Source organism: Herpailurus yagouaroundi, unplaced genomic scaffold (assembly GCF_014898765.1).
Source record: "Herpailurus yagouaroundi ecotype Mexico unplaced genomic scaffold, PumYag 142, whole genome shotgun sequence".
Lineage (NCBI taxonomy): Eukaryota > Metazoa > Chordata > Mammalia > Carnivora > Felidae > Herpailurus > Herpailurus yagouaroundi.
Window position 1 is genome coordinate 63,373,289 of NW_024412397.1, and position 21,470 is coordinate 63,394,758.

The 21,470-nt window shown below is 41.7% G+C and overlaps 1 protein-coding gene across 6 annotated transcripts in view; it reads left to right on the top strand.

The window, feature by feature from the left end:
• The window catches only part of LDLRAD4 (low density lipoprotein receptor class A domain containing 4), a 467,289-nt gene that overhangs the window by 48,624 nt on the left and 397,195 nt on the right, over nt 1-21,470 (top strand). For 5 of the 6 annotated variants that reach the window (XM_040479478.1, XM_040479483.1, XM_040479486.1 and 2 more), the window contains exon 2: nt 8,512-8,601. The gene's annotated coding sequence lies outside the window, so the exon portion shown is untranslated. The remainder of the gene's footprint in view (nt 1-8,511; nt 8,602-21,470) is intronic. The other variant, XM_040479482.1, reaches the window with a different exon arrangement.

A 21,470-nucleotide genomic window follows, 5' to 3' on the forward strand; every position in this document is an offset into this window, starting at 1 on the left:
AATGTGGGTCCTTTTTAATTTTTGATGGTATGTGGGTAGAAAAGTTGAGACATAATGGGTCTCCAAAAATATTGCTGCCTCACCAGCCTGGGACTGAGTCTGTTGTGGTTCCTGAGAAGTCCTCGCTGTGCCCTCCCATTGTGCCAGTCTTTGGGGGTCAGGACTCTCATCTGCCAATGTGGTTCCACAGTATTCACATTTGTTTCTGACTGTGGAGTGTTCACAGGAAGTGACCAAAAGGGTCTGAAAGAAGTGTGCTTATTGGTAGAATGACTTGTTGCTGTTTCCAAACAGAATCATAAAGTCTGAGTTTGAAGAGAATATTAGAACAAAAATACACCTTAGTTTTCAAAGGAATTCCCAAGAACGAAGCATATTCATTTTTTGATACCTCATTGTGCTTTATTTCTTACTATAACCATTTGTTTTGATTTCTCCGTGGATCTGCTAGTAGGATGGAATAGGGCTCAACTCCTGGCTTTGCCTCTTGATAGCTGTATGACCCTGGACAAATCACCTAATTCTCTAGACTCTGGTTGTCTCATCTGTCAACTGGAGATACTAATAACATCCATACAGGGTTGCTGTGAGGATTGAATGAGATAACATACATAGTGTGCCACACGGTGGGAGGCACTGAGCAAAGGTTAAATGAATGTTAGCTTTATGGTTATTGTTACTATTATTACCTAGAAATGAATGACCGAGATGCCTGAGTATCTTTATCTGTTTAATTTTTTCTTGTTATAACTAATTAAGTATCCAAACAGGAGGTCAAAAAGGGCAGAGAACAGAACACTTGGGCCAGAACTCAGAATCCTGAGTATGCAGAGCTGTTTCTTGAAGCAGGCCTGCCTTGCTGTCAGGCATGTTGAAGCCTCAGGGCCCAGTGCTGTGTGGTAGGATATGTGGGTCATTTGGACATTTATCTTTATAATGTCAGTGGCAATTGTTCTTTCTTATGAGGTAGGCTCTGTAATAAGCAGATGCCAATGGCATGATGGGAGAAGCAAGAGGCCCAGGTCTTTGCCCCTGGGACTTGACCAATCTGTGTGACTTGGTCAGCATGCTTCACCTCCTCTGCTCCTTGGTTTCTTTCTCACTCACACAAAGGGACAGGGCTTGAGGCATCAAGTGTGAAAGCTTGTAAGATGTGAAAGGTGGGAGTTTACCTCAAGTCTTCCTCTGAGGCTGCTATTCTGGGGAATGCCAGCTATGGAGATACACGTATGGTTGGGCGTTGCATGGTGGGTGGGGGTGGGGGGGTACAAGGAAGGAAGTGAATTGTATTAAAAACCCAGAAAATGTGAGACTTGTTTTTAAGAGTTGGTATTCTCATGGAGGAGTCCTGAGTAAACATGAGGAAAGGTATATGCAGACAGCCCAGGAACACTGAAAACTGAGTGAGGAGGACTGTGGAGGGTGAGGTAAACCAGGGGGACTTTTGGATAGAGGTACTTCTGTTGTGAGTCATATGTATTAGCATCCAGTTTTCTCTGTTCAGAAGCAATGCTGCTCTATCATTTGACTATATTAATACTTATGATCAAATACTAAGGCCCCTACAGTCTCTCTAACACCGTGCCGTGACCTGCAAGGTAGATAACCTTATCTTTATTTGTTAGCTGTTGTGTCTCAGAGATGACGTGATTTGCCCTGGTGTTGCAAGCAGTAAGTGGTGGATCTGGATTTGAACTCAGGGCAGGCTGTGCCTGTGGCTCTTTTACTCTCCCAGTCCACATGCTCATGGAGTTCCTGTGATAGTGACTTGAGTGTTTGATTCCTGTTTTGGCTTGTAACGGATATGGTAACATCTCCATTTGGATGTGCGCTAGTATGCTTTAAGGGTATAATTTGACCCTGAGAACTCCTTCCAGGATGCTTGAGAAATGAGACAGTACTTCATTGCTTAAGAAGCAAAAGAGGATCTTGATGTCTCCCAGTCATTATTGTTAGGGTCAGGCGTAAGGCAGGGTAAAGATAGGAGTCAGAGGCTAAAAAATTTTATCAGTCAAAGGCTTTATTTGGGTACTAAGGTCTCAGGCGAGGTTCCGTGACTCAGGGAGGGAGAGAGAGAGAGAGAGAGGAGTCAGGGAAGTCGCCCCCAGGTGTGGTGGGGTGGGGTTTTTAAGCTGCAGCGGTTCCGGGTTTAGGCCCCGGTGGGTCTTTTTCGCGTCTGGTCGTGCTGTCGCTCGGTGATTGGTGGACCTCCAATTCATTCTGGCACGCTGCTAGGGGCTTTTCATTGAGTTGCTCTGGCAAGATGGCCGTCCCCTCTACTGTGGTTCCAAGGACATCCTAACAATTATCAAGTTTTTCATTACTTTAAAGTATTTTGTGATTTTTTGTGGAGGTGTCAGCCTTTGTCTTTTCCCCCTCCAGTTTGGAAATATCTAGGAAACTTCATTGTTGGATTCGAATGTCACTTAAAAGAAATCATCCCCTTTGTTATTGTTTCTTGAAGGGGCTCATGCTAGCATTGTTAAAAACTTTTTTCACCTTTTGTGCTTTGGAACATTTAGTTCTGCCTTTACGGGTCCTGAAGCATCCCATCTTAAGATTTTCCAAGCGTACTCAGCTTGTGCCTGCGCGCGTGCCTACTACTGTGCGTGCGCGCTCATGTGCATCTGTGCGCGCGTGAATGCGTCAGTCACCTTACCCGGCAGGAGCCTGGGATGCCATGTTGGCTTTGATGCTGTCTTGCTGTGCAGGGTTGCCCAAGGGTGGCTTTGTCCTAGTTTCCTCGTAGGTAGTTCAGGCCTTTATAAAGCTTAGCTGTGGGAGCTTCAGAACTTTTGCAGCCTGAAGAGCTCAAGCCAAAACAGCAGGGAAGATAGGAAAACCTACCTGTTTAGCCATAGGCAGATGGACTGTTTTTGCTTTGATTGAAAGATTTTCCTTGGTTGAAGGGCGAGGCGGGGCAGGGAAGCCTGTGAAGGTCCGTTGGCCGCTCCACTGCCCTGTGAGTGCAGCCCTCGAAGTTGTTCCTGTCCTTCGCTGGCTGGGAGGAAGTGTGAGTGTGGGAGCCCCCCTGCACTGCCTTACTCCAGTATTTGCACCCCGCGAGGGTCTTTGGGGGCCAGATCTTTGAGAAGGCTAGCCACTTCAGCTATACCCCAGGAAATGTCCCCTTGTACGGTCCTCTGTGCTCCAAAAGAGATGACTTTTGGGTGTGGCTATCGCCGTGCTTTATTTCTTCCTGGCAAGAAAAGTGGGACTGTTTCTTTGTTGCATCTGCTTTAAAGAGGTCCTTCGTTTCTATTTTGGGAACAGAAATCTCTGTTAGAAGTAAGCTAGACAGCCGACAGAAGGCGGCTGGCTTTGGGATCCCTCTCGATAGTCCTGGTCCTGGCTGGCTTCGTTGTTGGCTGGGAGTTGCCCAAAGCCGCCCTCTTCAAGTGCATTCCTGGATTTTGAAAGGCAGGGATGAAATGGTCGGTGATGCTTTGTTAAGATGCAATTTGTCAAACTCTTAGTTCTGGCCCTGAGGCTGGAGCCTGTATTCATTAGCTTTGCATTTCACCCTGGGCTCTGCCTGGAGGCTGCTGGCGGTGCTCCCTGATGGCCTGACCCTTCCCCAGGGCAGAGTCAGCTAGTGAGAGATCCTTGTGCTTGGTACTTGGGCTGCAAAAACATACCTTTGGCCCAGTACTTCTTGGCATCAGCTTACTCTGAACTCAGCCCCCCAGAGAAAGACACCAACTGTATGGCAGTTATGGGTTGAATAAATGCACACGTGCCTTTTATGCCCTCAAGACATGCCTGATAAAAATTTTTATGCATCTGTGGTAGAAGTGTAGTTCCATCCTTAAGGAACGTCTCAACATTTCTGAAAAATGATGTAGAGCAAGTACAGTTTTGGGAAGGAGACCTCTGTTTTCTGTTTTTCTTGATCTGTTTCCGTAGCACCAAATAAGTATATTAACTACTACTTTGTTTTTTCCTCTCCCAACTTATAATTTACACAGAATGGCTCTCTCGTCTCCAGGCATCATTGTGTTTTAAATGACTCCAGTTCCTAGCTGGAGCCAGGCCTGTTTTAGAGAAAGAAAGCATGCAACTAGATTTCTCTCTTAACCTTTGTCTGCAACAAATGTCTTCCTTTATTTTAAAGAGAGTGAGAATGCTGTGAAGGTTAAGAAGAAATGCGCCTCTCTTCCCTTATGATTTTTCAGTTTATTGCCACTTATGTATCTCCTTGGGGCAAGGGAGGTGACCTCCTTGCTTCATATTACTTTCCAGGAATATCTGCAACTCTGCCTCTTGCGCTGCCTCTCACTAGCTCATGGTTCTCAAACTGTGGCCACTCAACCTACAGTACTAGGTAAACTTCTGGAAACGTGTCAGGAACATGGCACTCAGAAGAAGATGGTTTGAGGCTAGTGAGATCATCATCCCCACAGGACCATACTTTATCACTTAGGAATATCACTTAATATTCCTCAAATATTTAGAGCAGCATGGTATGGTACATGTGTGAGGAACTCTTCCAGCATCTTCTCTGAGGGTCTATGTTCATTAATTCTTTTTAGGGTCTTTCTCTTGGGTGAACCATTCTTCTGAAGGCTTAATTTCCTTTGTGGGGGCATAATATTAACGCCCAGTCTTCTTATTTTGAAGCACTGGAGTTTGTGTTGAGCTGTATTTGTGAGATTATGGAAAAGGCATGCACTTATTAGAACTGAGGGTGGAGGGAACAGGGTGGGGACTATAAACCAGGTCTGTTTCTTTCTTTGCACAGGGAGGGGTCAGCTCAGTGACCCCTTCAGTTCCCTGTAGTGGGTCATTGATTATTTTCACACAGAAGAGTTGGGCCCAAGAGAGTTAAAATTATGCTGAGAAGAAGAGGTGAATTTATTGAAATTCTCTGCCTCCTATGTCATGGAACTGGTGTTTTTCATTTTTCTTGGCTTGAGTGAGAGAAATCTGCTGCCTGAGAGGCTCAGCACCAGGGAGTAAACCCTGGAGATAATGTTAAGGTTTACTGAGTGATTTATGGGGGAGTTGGAATATATAATACAATCATGCATATAGATTTCAGGAGAGTAGTGAATGAAGTTTTATTTTGTGTCTTTTAAGTAATTTAACTGATTTGGATGTTTTAAAATCACTCTTTTATTAAATCAGTCCTTTCAAAATCTAAAATAAAGCTTTAGTCACAGTCTTCTTTATAATAAAAAACAGTAATTTATCTCTTAAGGAGAGCAGAAACAATATATTTACATATGCAACTTTTATTTTAAACAGGGCTTAAGGGGTACATGGGTGGCTCAGTCAGTTAAGTGTCCGACTCTTGGTTTCAGCTTAGGTCATGATCTCAAAGTTCGGTGAGTTCGAGCCCTGCATCAGCCCTGCTCCTGCACTGACAGTGCAGAGCCTGCTTGAGATTCTCTGTCTCCCTGTCTCTGCCCCTCTCCTGCTCACACACTTGCTCTCAAAACAAACAAACAAACAAACAAACAAACAAACAAACAAACACAAACCAAAAAGTACCCACTAAAAAAATAAATTGGGCTTAAGTAAAATCTTGCTTAAAAGAATTAAAAAGCATCAGTTTAAAAAAAATCGTGGGGTGCCTGGGTGGCTTAGTTGGTTAAGTGTCCAACTTTGGCTCAGGTTATGATATTGGGGTTCACAGGTTTGAGCCCCGTGTTGGGTTCTGTGCTGACAACGCAAAGCCTGGAGCCTGCTTCAGATTCCGTGTCTCCCTCTCTCTCTGCTCCTCTCCAGCTCACACTCTATCTCTCAAAACTAATAAAAAAAAAAAAAATTAAAAAATTAAAAATAAAAAAATGTTAAAGCCCTTTTGTCAGGAAGTTGGATTTGCATTTTGTTTCATAATTAGAGTTGGGTTTTTTGACTTACACAGGTTTTTCCATTTTGGTTGGGAATGAATGATTGATATGAATGGAAAACTAAGAGTGAGTCACAAATTCTTACTTTGGAAAATTTCTTAGGGATTTGTTGTTGTGGTGTTGTTTTTAACCTTTAGCTAAATGCCAGAAAAGTGGCAATGGTATTTGGCAAAAGTAGTGACTACTGAGAAACATTTGTAAGCATTGACTCAGGTTCACAGGTACAGTGAATTAACCTGTACTGGAGTAATTGTGGATTCATCATTTGGGGACAGAGCATGAGGCTGTGTCTTCCACCTATTTTGTAATTAATTTAGGGGCACCTAGGTGGCTCAGTCGGTTAAGCGTCCGACTTTGGCTCAGGTCATGATCTTGAGATTTGTGAGTTCAAGCCCTGTGTCAGGCTCTGGGCTGACAGCTCAGAGCCTGGAGTCTGCTTCAGATTCTGTGTCTCCCTCTCTCTCTGCCCCTCCCCAACTTGCTCTCTCTCTCTCTCTTTCTCTCAAAAATAAATAAAAACATAAAAATATTAATTTAGAAGCTCTGAGCTCTGCTTTGAAGGATTGTATAAATTCCATTGCTTTGGCTTTATTGCAGTAAACCCAGAGATCGACAAATCATAACTCTTTTAATTTGGTTTATTTAAAAAAATGTTAAGGGCCTCCCAGGTGTCACATACTCTAAGGGGATGCCAGGATGATGATGATGTGGTTCTTGTCCACCAGGAGCTCATTGTCAAGGAGAAATAAATTTTCACTTATGGCTGGATGAGGCAGGTAGGAAGCGTTGTTCAGTTGTACCAGTTACGGATGCATGTAATATATATGTATTTAAGTATATCGCTATACTTAATTATGAAGTTAAATTCATTTTCTATTGCTGCATAACAAATTGCCATAAACTTGATGGCTTAAACCAGCACCCATAAATTATCTTATAGTTTCCATGGGTCAGGAGTTTGGGCATGGCTTAAATGGTTCTTTGCTCAGGATCTCAGAAGTCTGCAATCAAGGTGAGGGCCTCGAGGTATGAGTGGGAAGAATCCACTTCTAAGATCATTTAAATTGTTGACAGAATTCATTTCCTTGTAGCTATCGGACTGATGTTCCTTTTTCTTTGCTGGATATCTCTCTCTCAGCTCCTGGAGGTCTCTGCAGTTCCTTGCCATGTGGCCTTTTCACAGGCCCTGTCACGATATAGCAGCTTCTTCAGAGCTAGAAAGGGAGTCTGTCACTCTTTAGTCTGCTGAGATGGAGTCTTACATAGCATTGCCTGATCAAGGGAATGACATGTCATTACTTTTGCCATATTTTGTTGGTTAGAAGCAAGTCACAGGTTTGCCTGCACTCAAGAGTAATTTTGCCCACCAAGGTACATTTCTGGTTATTTCACCAACTTCTTTTCCCAATTAATCTGAACATTTGAATCCTAGGAAGACTGATGATAGCAGTCCCAGTTGGGGAATAAAAACTACTATTTGGAAAACCAGAAGTGGATTGTTTCTTCTCTTAGCAGATAGAAAACAGGAGGAGAAAGTAATGTCTGTGGGTTCACAGTATTGATAGTAAGGGGTTACATAAAAACAGCGACCTGTTAGGCTCATGTGTTCAGGGTGGACCTCCATAGGAATCTCTCAGGATCCTCTGGCTAGACGTAGTCATTTTTTATCCGGATGTCTTAGCATTGGCTGATCACCCAGGAGTGACATATGGCAGGAACACACTTTGAGGGACAAGTCTCCTGGAGGGTACACTATAGCACACAAACTAGACAGATGGTAGCTTATTCAACCTTGGACAGGAGTGTAATCCTACACATTGGCAGGCTGGGTGCTGAGAGGTGCTTGTGGTATCTGAGGCAGAGCTGACTGAGTTTACCTGAAACTGCTTTGTAAGGCATAAGGCAGTCACCTTATATGACCTGGAGGGTGTGATGCACACAGAGCATACTCGTCGAGTTGGGGTGAGGATGATCGTGATAGATTGTGTGAACTGGAACTGGACAAAGTCTAGAGCTACAGACTGGAGGATGTTCTACCTGCAAGGTGAAGGGCAGGTGGAAAGACAAGTCTTTCAGACAGAACCATGGATGTTCACCCTAGGGTCTTCACTAAGCAGGGGTCAGTGTTGCTTCCGCAAAATTAAACATATTGCGTGGGAGGAAAAAGGTGCCACTGGGCCTGCCTCTCTTTACAGTTAAGGATTGTGTGGATCCATGTGCTTACAAGATGATTTGGACTGTTAAGAAAGAAAGTGGGCTTTACAGAGCCATACTTAGTACGTCTATGATTAGAACCCCCCCCCCCCCCCAAATCTAATAAGGACATTGTTCATTATTTGTTCTTGGTCCTTCATTGAAGAAAAGGTCTGTGTGTTTGGAGAATGAATCATATCTCTTTTGTTTGGAAGATAAGAACAGGGGCCCCTTGTGGATGCTAGAGAACTGATAGGGGGATTTTGTCCCTAGCTCAGTATGTCCCTTACCTGAGATTTTTTTGCTGTAATTCTCTCTTCATTATTTGATGCTTATCTTTGTGTTCTTCTTTTATTCATTTTAGTAATTGTGGCTCAACTGTTTTTTGGAACTTGGGGAAAGGGATAGTCTGTTAAGAGAAACCATGAAATGGCTCACTGACATTCTTTATTTTTCCTTTTAGCAGTTCAAGCTCTATATTTGTAACATCACACTGCTATCTCCTGATTGGACCATTTTCAAGAACTCACATCTTTTTCAGACAGCTTAAAAGGTGAGTAGAACTTAAGACTCTTCTCTTTGATGTTTGTGAAGCAAAGCTTGTCACAGCGCTAACTGTTCTGAGATGGTGTACCTCTTAAGAAACTCGTGTAATTTCTAGGCACAAAAACTATTTACTAATTTAGTTTTTTCTGGTACGAGGAAAGTTGCATGATATCAGATTGAATGTGGCTTTTCTTTTTTGTTTATAATTCACTTTGGGCTGTGCATGTATATAAAATATGTATTTCTAGATTTACTGAAAAAATAGTCTTACTGTTCAATTTGTATTTGTTGCTGAGCCTGAGCATTTAAAGCCCAGATACTTAAAAACATTTAAGGTCAGTGGGAAATGGGATTCTTTCTTTCTCATTCTAAATTCTTTGTTTTGTTTGATTTCCTACTTCATAAGATGAGGATAACAATGGGATTGCCATGAGAAATAAATGAGCCATCATACTTAATACAGCATCTGGCATATAGCATACACTAAATAAATACTAGTTCCTTTCTCTTTCTTAGCTATTGTGATATCAGGTGGGTAGGTTTTTCTTTCCCTGTATTGATAGCATGTATGGTTTATACTGTGAAGTGGGGGGGCGGGGGTGACCTAATTTGCTGCATTTGGTCTTACATTTGTGTGCCTGTGTGTTTCTGTTTTGGAGAGTGGGTGAGCATTGGGTTATCTGGAAGCTTAGGTGATCCCTATGTATTTTGGTCATCTCTGGACATCCTCAGACCCAAAGATCAATTCAAAGGCTGCCCTTGTTGGGGGACAGTCAGTGAAGGTGCTGGGAGGGTGCCAGGAGCATCCTACCCTGCCTCAGCTTGCCTGCCCTGAGCTTTTCACTTTAGGTGTACCTCTTTAGCTCTTGGTGCCTCTGTTTTGTCAACTCTTAATTGATTTTAGTGATTCTTGTTCTGCCTAATTGCTAGGCTGTAGGGAACATTAAATGAAAAAATACATGAGAGTCTTCAGGAAAGTAAGAAATTCTGTAAAATATAAAGTGCAACTTTTTCCTAAAATGTAATATGCCAGGTATGACTCATTGTTTATTCCAAGTTTCTTACTAGAATGTAAGCTTTAAAAGGGCAAGAATCTCCCTCCTTCCCTTCTACTGCCTAAAGCAGTGCCTGGTACAAAGGAGCTCAGTAAAACTTTTGTCAAATGAAATGAATTGATAAAGACACTCCCCTCCCCCAGTGGAGCATTTCCAAGCTTTTTTATTTGTGGTTGCATTTGGAAATAGATGAGGCAATCTATTAATGTGCTCCCTCACTGAGGCACACAGACCCTTGAATTTAAATGGACTTTTCATAGTTTGGAACCTTCCTAAAACTAAGTGCTATGAAGCCCGCGGTATGTAACAACCCACACTCTCTGAGTCCATGTTGGGTGCATTTCCTTTCTGTTGTTGAGTGGGTGCAATTTGTATGTGTTTCTTTCCTGAGTGGATTTTACTATTAAATATCTGAAATATATTTTACTTTCAGATATTTTATTCAGATACTTTATTTTCAGATATTCTACTATCAGGTATTTCAAGCCCATTTGATGTGCTATTCCAGGGTAGGTGGTAAGCTTTCATGGGGAGTATTCCAGCTATGTGCCTTAAAGATATGTTCGGTGACTGACGAAATATTTCTTATTCATGTGATTCTTTATTGCCTCATAGGGCAGCATTTTGAGAATCCCTTACCTTCCCTTACTTGGTGAGTGTTGATGAATTGTGCTATTTTTCTTCCATAATTTGGCATACCCACCACCACCTTAAGGTGGGAGGCAGCAACTCATCTCTACCAGGGCCGAAGAGAGCGCAGGCATAATTTAGTTTCTTTTCTATCATCTCAGATACAGTTTTCTTTAACTTTACTCACCAAAAACTAAAGCCATCTTCACTTAGAATTTTACTGGGTAACCAGAGCTACCACTGGACTATGCTCCTAAGGACAGTGCAGCTTGATTTATAAAATTTTGACAAATGTAGACATATACTTGCAAATTACATAAAAACCTGATTTCCCCCCATATATGGAGTTACCTCATTCTGTCAGCTATTTTAAGCAACTTTCAAAATTGGTAATGGAAAGCTTTTTCTTAACTACATTCCTCTATATGGATTTTAAATGAAATACAAAGCTTTGTTGCTCCTTATAAACATTAGAATGGTTGAAGAACAGACCCCTGTCTGCAGAACTGCATGTTGCTTTGTGTATCCCGGGTCACTTTCAAGCACATACTTGGATTCTGAGGTGTTGCAAGAACTTTCACACCTCTAAAATAGGTTCTTACAGCTGACTGTCCTGGAATTTATATTTGCTTTGTTACTTGTAAAATTCTGTCTCTCAAAGCTCACAGCTGGACTGTGAGACATTCCTAAGCGCTGATAAGATGGACAGGTGGCATTACCACTCTGCTTCAATTACTTGGCTGGATTTTTGCATTAACTGCAGAATGTGCTTGTCTTACTGAACAGTGGGTTTTTTGGACTTGGTTCTAAAATGGAGTTGGGTCCCCATGTTTAGGTTGTTATTAAATGTATTTCAAAATTTTAACCTCTCCGATAAATTTGAAGACAGATGCCTCTTCGGTGTGTCACATTTGTAAAGTGTAGTTGGAAACCCGGCCTCTGGCTCAGATTCTGTCCTTGCCACTTTCATTCACGTTTTTACTCTGACAAGTCCTAAGCCTCTCTGAGTCTGAGCTTTTCTCCTCTTTAAATGGAATAATATTTATCTTGTGGGATTTTTGTGAAGATGCCTCATTCGGCATTCATGCATAGTGGGAGTTCAATAAAATGCCAGTTATTTGCCATCCAAATACTAGCTCTTACTCAAGCACCATGTGCTGGCAGGATCAGAGGAGGAGAAGGAGCAGAGGCGTGGACCTCTCTGTCCTCTCTCAGGGTGAAGGAGGTTTGCTGAGGAATTTCCTGAGGCATCTTCTTGCTGGAGCCAGGTGTGGTGGACTGCTGGTGCTGGTGACTTGACTGAGCACAGTGCCTCTGGGATATAGGTGAAGAAATCCCTAATTCAAGCTTTTTGCACCATTTCCTGTCTTTGTCATGAAAGAATGAAATCTCAGACTTAGATCTGGTTGGCTCTCGGCACAGATGAGAAAGGTTCAGATGGGGAAAATCCCACCTCTCTTTTGGTTTCCTTTAAGGTCCTTAAAGGACCTGAAGTAGCTGATGAGGAATTGGGAGCCTTGTGAAAGTCTTCCTGCATAAGACCTGTGGTCCCAGTGGGGAGATACTCCAGCATTAAAACATCACCTCAGAAACCAGCCTGGCATTCCTGACTTCTTGGCTTTGTGTTAAATTTAAACTTTTAAAGTTTAAAAACCAAAGAGGATCAACAGTGCTGGGAGAAGCAACACCTTTGAGTGTAGGTCCCTGCTTTCTACACTGGTAAATAAAGCAATGCCTATTTTCTCCAGATGTTTCCTTGGCATGTACAGTAAAATAGATTAAACTGTGAAAATGTGATCAAACAAAAACATTTGGAGCTGTGGTATAAATGACCATATTGTGCTGGAGGTTCCCTAACTTGAAGGAAAATTTAAACTCTGCTTTACAGTTAGGTTAGGATCATTCAAAGGCTGCACTGAAACTTCCTGTCTGCGTGAGAAGCCAGACAGTGGTGGACCGGTGCCTCTCTGGCTTTCTAGTTTGTCATTAGAGAAGTGACACCAAAGTTCCCAGGGGGAGGGGTCCTGGGACAGATCCCAGGTTGACTAGTTCTGGGTTGCCCCTGGAACTTCTGAAAGAGTTTTTGGGTTCTCGAGGCCTCATCCAGGCCCTTCTGCTTCCCACTTGCTTTCCCTTCTCTCTCCTCTGTGTCAGGGGCCTCAGGTCCGAAGCCCATCTCACCGCTTTCCCCTCATTCTTTAGATTTAAGTTTAAGAGTGGCAAAAGAAAAATCGAAACTCAGCAAGAGCATCAGGGATGCTTTGTGCCATGTTTGAATTAGGAAAAACCAGCAATGTGAAGAGGAAGTCCCAACAAGCAGGAGCACCACTTTTAGAGACAGGGAAGAGAAACTTGTTATCTCTGTCATTTTTGTCTGTGGTCTGGGAACTTGGGGAATTTTCTTTTCCTAATTTGTTGGATTCTGTCCTCCTATTATTGGACTATATTATTTTCTTAAAGTAGACTCATTCAGGGCTGTATCAGAAAAATACCTTTTCATTTTGCTTTAAAATCAAAAGGAGTGTGCTAACAGCTTCGTCAGCCCATGCCTAGCACAGTTGTGTCAAACTGCTAAAAAGCTAGCAAATTTTCCACCTAAAATTTTTGTGGGGGAGGTAAGAGTAGGGGGCGTGGGGAAGAGTATAAAAATAAACCTTTCAGAGATTCTGGGTTGCTTGGTGGCATGTGTATTTTTCCATGGTGAGGGTGGTTAGAAATAGCATTGCTTTTTATGGGAGTCTCAGCAGCAGCTCAGAAGTTTGGCTTTGTGGGCTCGGTCTCTCTGTGTGGGTGAGGCAGCTTCTGCAGCCTGTGGGGTGGGGGGCCATGCCTGGCAGCATGCTCTGGCACTGTCACTGTCACTGTGTGTCTTCCTGCCTCCCCAACCCCCGCTTGGTGTCACCCGGATGAACAGCACTCAAGTGTAAAATGTGCTTACCAAGGTCAGGTTCTTGTGATGACTTGCCTGTGGCAACTGATGCCAATTGTAACAGACTGAGTCTCAGCGGTCCCCACAAAGTCACATTGGTACCTGTGTGAGGGCAGTCACAGGGAGCAGGTATCATAATCTGGGGGGGAGTCATCCTTCAGGGCTGCCGTGTGTCAGACTGGCTGAACCTCTTGAGCTTATGTGACCTCCCTTAGAGTCTTGATATCAGTGGGGTGGATGGGCCACCCTATCAAAAGGAGTCCTTATGGATTTTTGAAATTTGTTAGTTACATAATTCTCACAAATGGAGGTAGGTTGCCAAATGTTTCTCAAACTCAACATAGAATGGAAATGGAAGGAAGCAGCCACTGGGACAGAGGTTTTTAACCTCCAGGGGACCCAGGACATATGTGAATTCCTTGAAATTGTGCCTGTTCCTGCAGAGAAAGCCAAGGCTTTGATGGGATTCTCAGTAAGATTTTGACCTCCAAAAAGGTTAAGAGCATTCGCAGTAGAGCATGAGACGTGAAGTTCATTTAACTTGGAAAAATCATTTTGGAAATGTAATGAGTGTGGGCAGAGAGAGATGTCGACAGGCAGAGGGAGGAGAGGGATCCAGTTATAAATTGTGTAACCTAACAAAAAAGGGGACTGTTGGAGGTTTCCACTGGGGTTTTGTTTTGTAGGCTTTCTTCTTGAACTTCATGTAATATTTGTTTTTGTGTTGGAGATGGTTCCTGCTGAAGGCTGCTCGGTTAACTTTGCCAGCTCAGGGAAGAGAGGTGTCTGCTGCTTTTAGGATGTCTGGGGTCTGTGTGGATTCAGTCTGACATTTAATGGTTTTTCCCTCTTTTCCTGGGATCTACTTTGCATGGTTCTCCACATTTTCCTACACCTGGAGATTACAGTAGGGAAGTTGGGGGACATATTTGTCTGGAGATAGATGGTGGAGGAAACGTCAGGCAACAAGAGTGCTTCATCTTGGCTTTCACAACTTGCTGTGGGTGTTGGGGGTGCTCAGCAGTGCTCTGCTTCAGAACCTTCAGTCTAACTGGGCCCATCGTATTTTGGGGACAAGACTGCTGAATAAGGGTACAGATAATTTACAAATACAAAGCATGACAGTGGCTAAATGATCATGTAGGAGAGAGTGCCTAGGACAGGTCAGCAGTGGTACTTACACTCCCTGGGCTGCATGTTCCACTGAGGAACAGAAGTTGTTCTATTGAGTTCACAGAGCTACAGGATCAGGGGGACCATGGTATTGTTGGGCTTGTGAGTTACAATGGTCACTTCTCTGTCTTCCACAGCAACGCTTTGAAAATGGGGCATTTGGGCAGTGAGTACTCATCCTAAGCACTCTCTGACCTGAGTCTGCATTAATTTTTTAAAAGTTTCTAAGTTGCTACCTGTTATGTAGGTTCTGTTCTGTTCTAAAATTTTTCCTGTGCTGTTACATTCCAAGAATATAATGCTTTGGCTTTTTTACTTCTAGACTTGGGTTGAGCTGCATTTACACAGTACAGTGACTGGGCAGGGAGTTCTACTTCCTCTGGTGTTTAGTCTGGCAACTGCCGCATGTCCCATTACCTCACTCACGCCCTGTACCCCCAGTGATCTCATAAAAATAAGAAAATGCCATCATTTGAGAAAGAATTGTTTTTTAGGTCCAAGTAGGTTTGTGAAGTGTTTTTTATTGCTTTGCAAGACATAATGGTACTTTTGAGTTATTATTAAAAGAAGTTATTACTATTTAGGTTAGTTACCTGATTTTTGATCTTTAATTAGTTCCTAAATCTTCTATTCCTCCACATTGTAGCATGTGTCAGCATTTTCTTCCCCTCTTAAGGCTGTTAATATTACATTGTATGGATATGCTACATTTTGTTTATCCATTTGTTCATTGTTGGACACTTGGCTTGCTTCTAACTTTTGACTATTGTGAATAATGCTGCTATGAACATGGGTGTCCATATATCTCTTTGAATCCCTGCTTTCAGTTTTTTTGGGTATCCTCATTTAAAAAAAATTAAAACTCCCAAAACTTATTTTTTAAAGCACACTCCCAAGTAGATTCTGTTAGGAATTCAAAAGAAAGGTATATTGAAGTGTGGAGGGAATCTACTTGAAACTACAAGATTTATAAATATAAACTAATTAAGGGGAAATAAAAGAGTAAAGTTGAGAACTGTATTATAGAGGTAATAAATATTATCAGCGGCCAATAAGCCTCTAACACATGTTTCTGAGTGAGGCATTAGTCTTTTTTTTAATGTTTGTTTATTTTTGAGAGAGAGAGACAGAGTGTGAGCAGGGGAGGGGCAGAGAGAGACAGAGACACAGAATCTGAAGCAGGCTCCAGGCTCTGAGCTGTCAGCACAGAGCCCAACTTGGGGCTAGAATTCACAAACCGTGAGATCATGACCTGAGCTGAAGTCAGATGCTCAGCCGACTGAGCCACCCAGGTGCTCTGAGGCATTATTCTTTAGACAGGACTCCAAATAGAGCCAGATGCCAACTTCCAGGAACAACCCACTTAGCCTACAAGTTGCTTTTGTTTTGTCAGGGCTGCTAATAAGGGGCATCGTCAGGAAATGTGAAGAAATACAGAAATGGGAAAATTTCTGGTCAGATTCTTGTATTTCCTGAATATTGGAAAAATAATAAATTGTGACCTTTTCAGGATAATAATACATGATTTTGTAATAAGAATTCCTCATAAGTTTTTACTAGAGCGACTTCTAACAATCATGTAATAGGAAGGTTTTCATGTTAAGTTTACAGTATCCGTTCATTGCAGTGCCTTCTGTGTGGTACAGCAGCTTGTAAGGCTAGGCTCACCCTTAGGAGCCTACCTACTTACTATGCTTCCATTCTCTGTAGTGTGTGAAATGCCTCCATCAAATTGAGAAATAAAACTAATATGTGAGAAGATAGAGAAGCGCATCTTAATCTGGGCAGACTTTGGCTTTCAAAAGTACATGAAGATGTTTGTAAGTCACCAAGAAAAGAAGTTGTTGGAAGAAGAGCCATGGGAAAATAAGGGTCACAAACAGCTGTTTGGATATACTTTATCTTTAACACACATTTATAGAGCTGGGCACTCTGAAAAGAACTTGGGCACAAAGATGAATGGGAAGCAGTTCCTGCCTTACAGTGGGATGCATGATATGATGGAGGAGACCCACAATATGTCCTTAGTTCTAGTCCCTGGTGACGTGTGCTCAGCATGGTGTCCAAGGGGACCCCGGGCAGAGATATATGTGTACATCTGTCTAGGAAGCTTTGTTGGTTCACTCAAGAGGTGGTGACATTTAAAGTGGGTCTTAAACTTTAAAACTGTAGTTTTCCAGGTGGACAAAAGTAAGGAGAGAGCATTCTGAACACTGGGAAAGTCTCACACAAATGTGTGGGTGTGGGAAAACTAACAGTGTGTTAGAATAGAAATGGGTGGGGTGCTTGAGAAGGAAGACAAGAGATAGAGATAAGGTTGGAAAAGAAAGCTGGGACCAGACCATAAAGCATTTGAATGCTCTGCATAGATTATCCTGTAGTGTGGGGAACACCATTTTGCATCTTTCAGGGAAGATGACATTAGATACGTGTTTAGGGAAGGCAAGTCTGGTGGCCATGGGTAGGAGTACATGGAGGGGAGAGACAGAAGCTAAGCAGACCAGCCAGAAAGAATAACATAGCATGGAGGCTCTTCCAGGGAAGCGGTGAGAAGGCCTGAACTGGGTAGTAGTGACAGAGAAGAGGGCCTGAAACCGAGAGGCTTTGGGTGTGCCCACTAAGCAAATGTGGATTCCAAAATAACTTTTAGGCGTCATCCTTGGGAAAATGAGAAGATGGTATGAGTAGAGACAGGCAACTTAGGAGGTGGAGCTCACCCAGGATGAGATTTCTTGACTGGCATGCCTGTAGGACATCATGGGGAGATGGCTAGAGGTTAAACAGCAAGCGGTCTGAGGCTAGGAGAGGTCATGATGACAAGATGGAGATTTGGGGGTCATCAGCATGATCATCACAAAAGTGTAAAACAAATAAGAGAGCAGGACTTCTGAAAAGGCCATGTAGGCCACAAATATATAACTTGTCTTATACATGACGATCATCCATTCTGTTAAGTTTTTGTCTGTCTCTTGAGTTGTCAGAAAACAGTTGTTAAACTTTAACATTTAGTACTGTGTATCCTTTTACCTCATTAGTACAGCCATAGAGATTTTCCTCTTGGTCTACCCATTATCCAAAGCATTTCTTGTCTATACCTGGATGCCTTGAGGCCTGTTGCAACTCACACTCACTCTTGTTTATATCATCTGAAAAAAAGTAACCCTAAAGCATGCATTATTATAGTGAACCTTCAGTTTGGGTGATTTTGTTCAGTGAACTCCTGGTTTCAAAATCCCCTAACCTAATATCTTATCTTCTTCCTATAACTACCTAGAAGTACTTTTAAGAATTTTCCCCCTTTTGTCAGTTATACCTCAATAAAGCTGGAAAAAAAGAATTTCACCCCATCTCTAAATGCGATTGGAAAATTTCCTTGTTGATATTCTGCCATTAGAATTGGGAACACTCAAGAGCTTTGTAGTCAGTCTTCTTTCACAAATGCATTTTAATGAATATTAGGTAACCAAAAGTAAGGATAAAATGGATTTTGTGTTCTGTATCTCCTGGGTTGGATCTGAAATAGGGATGTGAGAAATGAGCTCTTGCTTTACTTTGGAAGATGGGTGAGGGGGTGGTGACATCTTTTGGATAAATAATCTATTCTTGGCCTGTACATACTCATTTACATTCTTGTCTCACGCCCTGGCTGTGATGATTTGACTCTGTTGAGTGGGCTTATACATTTTCTCCACCATCTGTTCTCACATTATGGAGGGGGCGCCCAAATTCTTATTACTATTACTATTCTGATTTCATGTGGAACTTAGTATGGGTGAGTGGAGAGAGAAACACTTATTATGAGGAATGGACTTAGTCTAAATTAAAATCAGATAATTAAATATTTCAGAGAAAATGGTAGTAACTAATATAAAATTCATAAAATTAAGAATAATTAATAGAAGATCAATTAAAGAATCACTGATGACATTGGTTCAATACAGAGAAAAATGTTAAAAACTTTATATCAAAGGAGGCAAAGAGATTAAAGCAAAATGTACCTGTAAAGCTAGTTTTAGTATAATTATCTAAGTTTCTAGAGTTTTTAGAAAATTTAATATAGACCTAGAAACTCAGATAAATGACCAGAAACTATTATCATTATCTCCAAAAATGATTACTGTATTCCATGAAGAAGGTGGGATGGGAATAATTTATCAATTTATATTCCTCTCACATTTGGAAGAAAAGAGTTACTTATGTAACAATTTTAATGTGTACTGTGGGTTTGTTTTTAATTGATAAAACATAGTGGTTTTATTATTCCTTAACTAAATGTAAGTAGAATATAACCTAGAATTATACAACTTTGGCTATTTCATACTAAAATATTGTTAACATAATGCAATTTTAACAAAATAATATTTTATTTATAATAATAATTTTATTTAATAATTAACAATTAAGCAGTTAATATTTAATTTAATATTAATTTAATTTTAACTAGTTCAATCAATTTATTAAAATTAATTAATTTAATGTTAATAAATAATTAATGCTTATTTAACATAACAATTTAAACAAAAGGATCCATAAAGTAATTTGCACAATATTGTGACTACAAATGAAAAATGCTTTTGAAACCACTGCTATAAAGTGAATCAAGGGCCATAATAAACAGTTCTCACCAACTTCGGCAATAGACCATACCTCCTGTATTTTGGTGACACTAACAAAGCACTTAAGACTTGCTGATACAATAGCCTACTCAGAATCATTTAAAACACTACCCAGAGGGGCGCCTGGGTGGCTCTATCGGTTGGGTGTCTGACGCTTGATATCAGCTTGGGTTGGGTCTTATGGTTTGTGGGATCAAGCCCTTTGTGGGGCTCTGCACTGATAGTGCAAAGCCTGTTGGGGATTCTCTCTCTCTCCCTCTCTCTCTGCTCCTCCCCAGAATGCACACATGCTTTCTGTCTCTCAGTCTCAAAATAAACAAACTTAAAAAAAAAACAAAACACTACCTAGAAAAAAATAAGTATGGAGCTTTGACAAAAGAACTAAAACACTGTGGAAGCAGCATCATGCGGGCCTTTGAGCATTTTGGCAGTTGGGGGCTGTTATAAGGGCCAGTTGACCTCATAAGGAACTTAGGCTGTGTTCCGCTTTGCAGAAATTGAGAATGCTCCACTGGTATTTTCCATATAACTGTAAGGGTCCCAACACTACACCTGTTGTTTTGAATATGCTCTGAGCTTGTATTGTATTATTCTGTTGAGTTCTAATGGATTACTTCTTAGGGACTTAAATCACATTATGTTTTTTTCTCAGTTGTACCTATTACATAGATGAATAAACTGAGGGAATGAGAGATTACAGGAGGCATATAATAGGATTTCTGATGACTGTTACAATGTCAGAAGGAATTAATAGAATATTGTAGATTGCAGTACATTGACTGGTTTAATGATTTATAAATGTGTAAATGTGAGACTTAATACTGTTAGATGACTAATTGTCTAATCACTTCAAACCTTCTTGAGAAGTGTCATCTGTCTTTAATGTACAATTGAATAAATACATTGACTCCATCTTTTGGGAACTTTTTAAAAAATTTTATTTTATCTTATTTTTTTTAAGTTTATTTTTGAGAGAGGGAGGGAAAGAGAGATAGTGCATGCATGTGGTAGTGGTGGGGGTGTGCAGAGAGAGAGAGAGAGAGACAGAGAATCCCACTGTCAGCACAGAGCCTGATACAGGGCTCAAACTCAGGAACACTGAGATCATGACCTGAGCCAAGATCATGACCTGAGCCGAAATCAAGAGTTGGATGCTTAACTGACTCAGCCACCCAGGTGCCCTTATTGTATTTCTTCAAGTAGACTCCATGCCCACTGTGGGGCTTGAACTCATGACTCTGAGATCAAGAGTTGGACGCTCTACCGACTGAGCTAGCCAGGCACCTTGGGAACTTTAATTTTTAGTGGAGAAAGCATAAATAGGGACTGTGATTAAGAATTGCTAGTTGTCCATTGCAGTACTTTGCAAAGTAAAGCTAGATTGGTAAAATCATCTGGGGTCCATCTGTCTCTGTTCTAGAGGGCTCTGCTCACCTGCAGACCCAGCTGTGTCCAGTCCTGAGCTGTGGGGACTGCCATGGAGAGAGAGTTATGAAGAAAAGAGCTGTACTGCAGACCAACAGATGTAAACTCTTATTTGTTGAAGTTTGGTACTTGAACTTGCAGTTTTGGGGGTGAAGAATCAATCATGCTAAAATATAGGCTTCCTCCTACCTAAGGAAGAACCATATTCTATCTTAGTCTTTCATATGAACATTGGGGGATCTATGAGAGGTGCAACAACTTCTGGGGAAATTACTGGAACATTCTGTATTTTTAGTTTGGGACAACAAGACTGATTCTCAGCCCTGGGTATATAACTTTCCCATATCCAGTGTGTGGTTTTTATGCATTGGTAGATGTGGTGGGTTCAGAAACTGGGTGGGGTGATAATCCTGTAGAAGACTTCAGTACTCCTGAGTGTGGCTGAACAGTTGATGCCTCCTGTTTGTTGACGGGAGCATCCATTCCTTCCTCTTTATCATTAGACTGGATGACTTTGTTTCTCCATGATTCTCAGGGATCTCAGTTCCATAATTTTTTTTTTCAATGTTTATTTATTTTTTGGGACAGAGAGAGACAGAGCATGAATGGGGGAGGGGCAGAGAGAGGGAGACACAAATTCGGAAACAGGCTCCAGGCTCTGAGCCATCAGCCCAGAGCCTGACACGGGGCTCAAACTCACAGAGTGCGAGATCGTGACCTGGCTGAAGTCGGACGCTTAACCGACTGCGCCACCCAGGCTCCCCACAGTTCCATAATTCTTGAAGAGAAATTGGAGTTGGGGATTCCTTTCTGTTCATGGTTCTTCACGGAAAGGTGTTAGTACTTTGGGTGTCTTAAATGTTTATCTTGTAGTCAGTATGATGGTTAATTCTGTGTGTCAACTTGACTGGGTCAGGGGTGCCTAGATTAAACATTTCTGGGTGTGTCTGTGAGGGTGTTGCCAGATGAGGTTAGCATCTGAGTTAGTGGACACAGTAGATTGCCCTCCCCATTGTGGGTAGACACCATCCAATCTGTTGAAGGCCTG